The following is a 6,000-nucleotide window of genomic DNA, read 5'->3' as shown; positions in this document are numbered from 1 at the left end:
GGGGCAGAGGTAGCTGGGGCACTGGTGCCCGAAATGGGCTCCCTCGGGTTCCGGGCGGCAGGACAGTCCCTCCGAAAGTGCCCCACCCCCCTGCACGCATGGCACCGCGGGCGCTCGGAGCCCCAGTACACCTGATAATCCACTCCCTCGTGCCGGACAGTAAACCGGCCCTCAACATCATCCTCCCTTTCCAGCTGCATGAAAACCTGACGCCGGAAAGAGATTACGGTGCGGAGGGTGCGTCTCTTAAATTTGTGCCGGATGGCAGTGATCTCCGACCTTACTTGCCCTAAACGGGCCAGTGGGGGTAGCAAGTCCTCATTTGGAATGAAAGGCTTAACATGCCCAAGCACGATACGTTGCGTGGGGGCCGTCACCAGCTCCATAGGTAAAAAGATGTTGTCTACCGTGACTCCCCTGCTTAGGGCCCGGTGCACTAGCTCTTCATTCGCCAGATAAAACACCGCCTTTCCGAACTCCTTCTCGGTGGCCAGAATACCACCTTTCCCAACAAGGTCCTCCATTGCCTCCGTACACTTTTCTAGTGTCATTCCAGGGCGCAAAATACATTGCACCCCACGTTCCACCTTCACCGACCGAAAAAGGGCGTTGTCCGAGGCCGGGGAGGCAGCCGCCCTTGCGTAACTCCCTGAAGGCCCGCGACTCCCTGGAGACCGGTCCGGCATGTTGGCGCTCTTTCCAGTCCGAGAATCCTACAGCGGTGCCGGTTAGATGTCCTGGAACGAGTCGAATAACTGGCCGGGAAAGTTTGCAGTCGACAGTGCCTCGCTGGCTCGACGCCAGGAAAGGCTCCGTCGGACTTGCAGAGACCCAGGCCGGGAGAGGCCGAAACGTCCTTCCAGATGCTCCGGCACCAACACCGGACGAAAATCAGGAAAACAATGGAGGAGGAACGTTGCCCCGCTGTCAATGGGGGGGAACGACGGCGTTTGCCTCCGGTTTTGGAGCGAACCGGCTTCCTGGCGAGTTGCCAGCGGCCGCAGCTGGGAGCTACGCAGTTAGCAGCCGCCAACAAACCCAGCCCAAACCGCCAGTAAAACTCCACACCGAGTTTCCACACCAGCACCGTCACTCACTCGGTTGTCCAAGAGACATTTAGAGCCACCTCCAAAGTATTCCACGAACTTTATCCAGTAGTTTTGCCTCGATTTCTCCCAGTTCAGTCAGCACAGCTCCTCTCTGTGTCTGACCCCGGGACTGGGACACGGTCAGGGGACGTGTGACGGTCCGAGGTCTCAGAGAGGGGTGGGGGACGGTCAGGGGACGTGTGATGGTCCGTGGTCTCAGAGAGGGGTGGGAGACGGTCAGGGGACGTGTGAAGGTCCGTGGTCTCAGAGAGGGGGTGGGACACGATCAGGGGACGTGTGATGGTCCGTGGTCTCAGAGAAGGGTGGGGGACGATCAGGGGACATGTGATGGTCCGTGGTCTCAGAGAGGGTGTGGGACACAGTCAGGGGACGTGTGTTGGTCCGTGGTCTCAGAGAGGGATGGGACACGATCAGGGGACGTGTGATGGTCCGTGGTCTCAGAGAGGGGGTGGGACACAGTCAGGGGACGTGTGTTGGTCCGTGGTCTCAGAGAGGGATGGGACACGATCAGGGGACGTGTGATGGTCCGTGGTCTCAGAGAGGGGGTGGGACACGGTCAGGGGATGTGTGATGGTCCGTGGTCTCAGAGATGGGGTGGGACACGGTCAGGGGACGTGTGACGGTCCACGTTCTCGGGGGGGGGGGATATGGTCAGGGGACATGTGACGGTCCGTGGTCTCAGAGAGGGGGTGGGGGAGATGGGAGTGAGGGAAGGAGAGGGGGAGAGTGAGGGAGCGAGGGGAGAGTGAGGGATAGAAGGAGAGGGGGAGAGTGAGGGAGGGAGAGGTGGAGAGTGAGGGAGGGAGGGAGATCGGAGAGTGAGGGTGGGAGGGAGAGTGAGGGAGAGGGGAGTGAGAGGGAGAGTGAGGGAGGGAGGGGGAGAGTGAGGGAGGGAGATGGGGAGAGTAAGGGAGACGAGGAGCGTGAGGGAGGGAGGGAGAGAGGGAAATGGAGGGAGATAGAGTGAGGTATGGAGGCTGGGCGAATGAGGGAGGGAAGGACAGGGTTAGAGTGAGGGAGCGAGCAGAGGTTGAGGAAGAGATGGGAGTGAGGGGGAGAGAGTGAGGGGAGAGTGAGAGAGGGTGAGGGATAGAGGGAGAGGGAGACAGGGAGCGTGAGGGATGGAGGAAGAGGGGGAAGTGAGGGAGGGAGGAAGAATGAGGTTGGAAGGAAGAGGGCGAGTGAGAGAGGGATGGGGAGAGTGATGGAGGGAGAGGGAGAGTGAGGGCGGGAGAGTCAGAGAGAGAGGGGGAGAGAGGGAGGGAGAGGGAGATTGAGGGAGGGGGGGAGAGTGAGGGAGGCAGGGGAGTGAGGGAGGGAGATGGGGAGATTGAGGGATGGAATGTGAGGGAGGGAGGGGGAAAATGAGGGATAGAAGGAGAGGGGGAGAGTGAGGGAGGGAGAGGAGAGGGGGAGTGAGGGAGGGGGAGAGTGAATGAGTGGGGGAAGAGTGAGGGGGAGAGGGGGAGAGTGAGGGAGGGAGAGAGGGTGAGGGAGGGAGAGAGGTTGAGGGAGGGAGGAAGGGAGAGTGAGGGATGCAGGGAGAGGGGGAGAATGAGGTATGGAGGGAGAGAGAGTGAGGGAGGGAGAGACGGGAGAATGAGGGAGGTAGGGGAGAGTCATGAAGGGATGGAGAGTGAGGGAGGGAGAGTCAGAGAGAGAGGTGGAGAGAGGGAGGGAAAGGGAGATTGAGGGAGGGGGAGATTGAGGGATGGAGGGAGGGAGGGGGAGAGGGGAGAACGAGGGAGGTAGGAGAGAGTCATGAAGGAAGGGAGAGTGAGGGAGGGGGTGTCAGAGAGAGAGGGGAGAGAGGAAGGGAGGGGAGATTGAGGGAGGGAGGGGGGGATTGAGGGATGGGCAGAGAGTGAGGGAGGGAGAGAGTGAGGGAAGGAGGGGGAGAGTGAAGGATGGACGGAGAGAGGGAGAGGGAGGGAACGAGATGGGTAGAGGCAGGGAGCGTGAGGGAGAGTGGAGAGTGAGGGAGGGAGGGAGAGGGGGAGAGGGAGGGGGTGAGGGAGGGACGGAGAGTGAGTGAGGGAGAGAGGGGAAGGGGAGAGTGAGGGAGGGAGAGGGGGAGAGTAAGGGAGGGAGAGGGGGATAGTAAGAGAGGGAGGAAGACTGAGGGAGAGAGAGGGGAGAGTGAGGGAGGGAGAGTAAGAATGAGGGAGGGAGGGGGAAGGAGAGTGAGGGAGGGAGAGGGTGTGGGTGAGGGAGGGAGAGGGGGTGAGTGAGGGAGGGAGAGGAGGTGAGTGAGGGAGGGAGGGAGAGTGGGAGAGTCAGGCAGGGGGAGGGAGAGTGAGGGAAGGAGAGAGGGTGAGGGATGGAGAGGGGGACAGTGAGGGAGGGAGGGGAGATTGAGTGAAGGAGAGGGGAGTGTGAGGGAGGGAGGGGGAGTGTGAGGGAGGGAGGAGAAAGTGAGAGAGAGAGAGAGAGGGGAGAGTGAGGGAGAGTGAGGGAGGGGGAGAGTGAGGGAGGGAGGGAGAGAGGGAGGGAGGGAGAGAGGGAGGGAGAGAGAGAGGGAGGGAGAGAGTGAGGGAGGGAGAGAGTGAGGGAAGGGGAGAGGAGAGTGAAGGAGGCAGGAGGATGGGGAGAGTGAGAGAGACGGGGAGCGTGAGGGAGGGAGGGAGAGGGGGAAAGTGATGGAGGGAGGGACAGGGGAGAGGGAGTAAGAGGGGGAGAGTGAGGGAGGGAGAGAGGGAGAGTGTGAGGGAGAGGGGGAGAGTGAGGGAGTTAGAGGGGGAGCGTGAGGGAGGGAGGGAGAGGGGAAGAGTGAGGTAGGGAGTGAGGGAGAGTGAGGGAGGGAGAGTGTGGAAGAGGGTGACAGTGAGGGAGAGAGGGTGACGGGAGAGTGAGGGAGGGAGGGAGAGTGAGGGGGGGCAGAGTGAGAGTGAGGGGGAGAGGGAGAGGAAGGGGGAGAGGGAGAGTGAGAGTGAGGGGGAGAGGGAGAGTGAAGCGGGGAGAGGGGAGAATGAGGGAGGGAGGGGAGAGTGATGGAGGGAGGGAGAGTGGAGGGAGGGAGAGTGCAGGAGGGAGGGGGAGTGTGAGGGAGGAAATGGGAGATTGAGAGAGGGACAGGGAGAGTGAAGGAGGTAGGGGGAGAGTGAGTGAGGGATATTTATTACCCTCAACCATCAGGAAGGAGGTACAGGAATGTCAGGACCCACATCACCAGGTTCAGGAGCAGTTGTTACTCCTCAACGAGAAGTGAAGGAGGTGCAGGAGCCTCAGATACCACACCACCAGGTTTCAAGAATATTTATTGCCTCTCAACCATCAGGAAGGAGGTACAGGAGCCTCAGGACCCACACCACCAGGTTCAGGAACAGTTATTACCCCTCAACAATCAGGAAGGAGGTAACAGGAGCCTCAGGACCCACACCACCAGGTTCAGGAACAGTTATTACCCCTCAACCATCAGCAAGAAGGCACTGGAGCCTCAGGTCCCACCCCACAAGGTTCAGGAATACTTATTACCCTCTCAAACATAAGGAAGGAATGACAGGAACGTTAGAACCCACACCACCGGGTTCAGAAACAGTTATTACCCCTCAACCATCAGGAAGGAGGTACAGGAGCCTCAGGACCCACACCACCAGGTTCAGGAACATTTATTACCCCTCAACCATTAGGAAGGAGCACAGGAAATTAGTGTATAATTTGCACATGGCACATTTAGACAGAGACATGACGTAAAGGATTTTTTTTCTCCTCATGTATGTGAAGGATGTAAGAAATAAAGTCAATTCTTTATCATTTTTGAATGTTTTTCATATGTTGAGTCCTGACAAACACACCACAGCAAGTTCCTAGTACAGGAAAACGTAATATTTAATCCCTGATCCTTTATTTTCCCTCTCAACGCCAGTCTCCAGCTTTCTCCCCATAACCTCTGAAGCTCTGACTCAACAAGGCGGCACCAACCCCGCTTTGGCCACACCCAATGTCTTGGCCTCGTCCGCCACCTTGTGACAACGCATTCCACAGACTCGGCGCCCTCTGGCCGAGCAGGGCCCTCCGCAGGCAGCACTGCAGTACATAAGCGAGCCCTTCGGCCCATCTAGTCCATGGTGGAAATGTTTTCCTTCATCTCTGCTCCCAAGGGTCGACCGTCTATTCTGAGGCTAAATGTAAGAACTCGACTTGGATGATGAGCGGACCGACCCACAAACACCCTCCCTCCCGCCCACAACACTACCGGCGACGGACGGACGCACCCCACCCACACAATACCGGATTGCCTGCCATTTATTTGGTCGTTACCTCTCCCGCCTCATCATCTCGGCCCGGGCTTTACGGGCTCGGCAGAGAATTCCGGTGTCGGATTGGAACCGTCTTGCGGCGTCTCGCAGCCATCTTCCCCGTGGCTGGCAGTCGCAGCCCCCGAGCTCCCTTCTGGAAGAGCCTCCTTTGAGGAGCCTCGGGACAGCTCGTTCAGGGAGCGTCTCATTCTGCCGGAAGATCAGAGCGAGAGAGAGAGAGAAATCTCCCCGTCAGACCCGAGGCAAAGCAACAGATTCGGCTGCGGTTTTGGTCCGAATGGGGCCGAGGCCAGTCACCGACACCAGGCATGGTTGGCCGGCCAGTTAGACTCCGCCACAGGCCGAGCGCCTGGCTCGGGAACCGAAAGGGCTCCCAATAATTCCGCGTCAGGTGGGACTCGCTCTCCTCGCAACCTCAAACGGGGGCCACGGTAACGCCGCCAACGGCAAGGCGCCGTGACACCTCGGGGTGCTCCGAAGTTCTCATGGCCCCTTCCGGCTCTCCTAATTTCATTCTCAAACTCCTTCCTGCTGGCTTTATAATCTTCCAGATCTCCATCATTAGTTTCTTAAACCTTCCGTAAGCTTTTCTTCTTGACGAGATTTACAACAGCCTTTCTACGCCACGGTTC

This window comes from Mobula birostris, chromosome 10 (genome assembly GCF_030028105.1).
Source record: "Mobula birostris isolate sMobBir1 chromosome 10, sMobBir1.hap1, whole genome shotgun sequence".
Lineage (NCBI taxonomy): Eukaryota > Metazoa > Chordata > Chondrichthyes > Myliobatiformes > Myliobatidae > Mobula > Mobula birostris.
Note: the sequence above shows the minus strand (reverse complement) of the source record.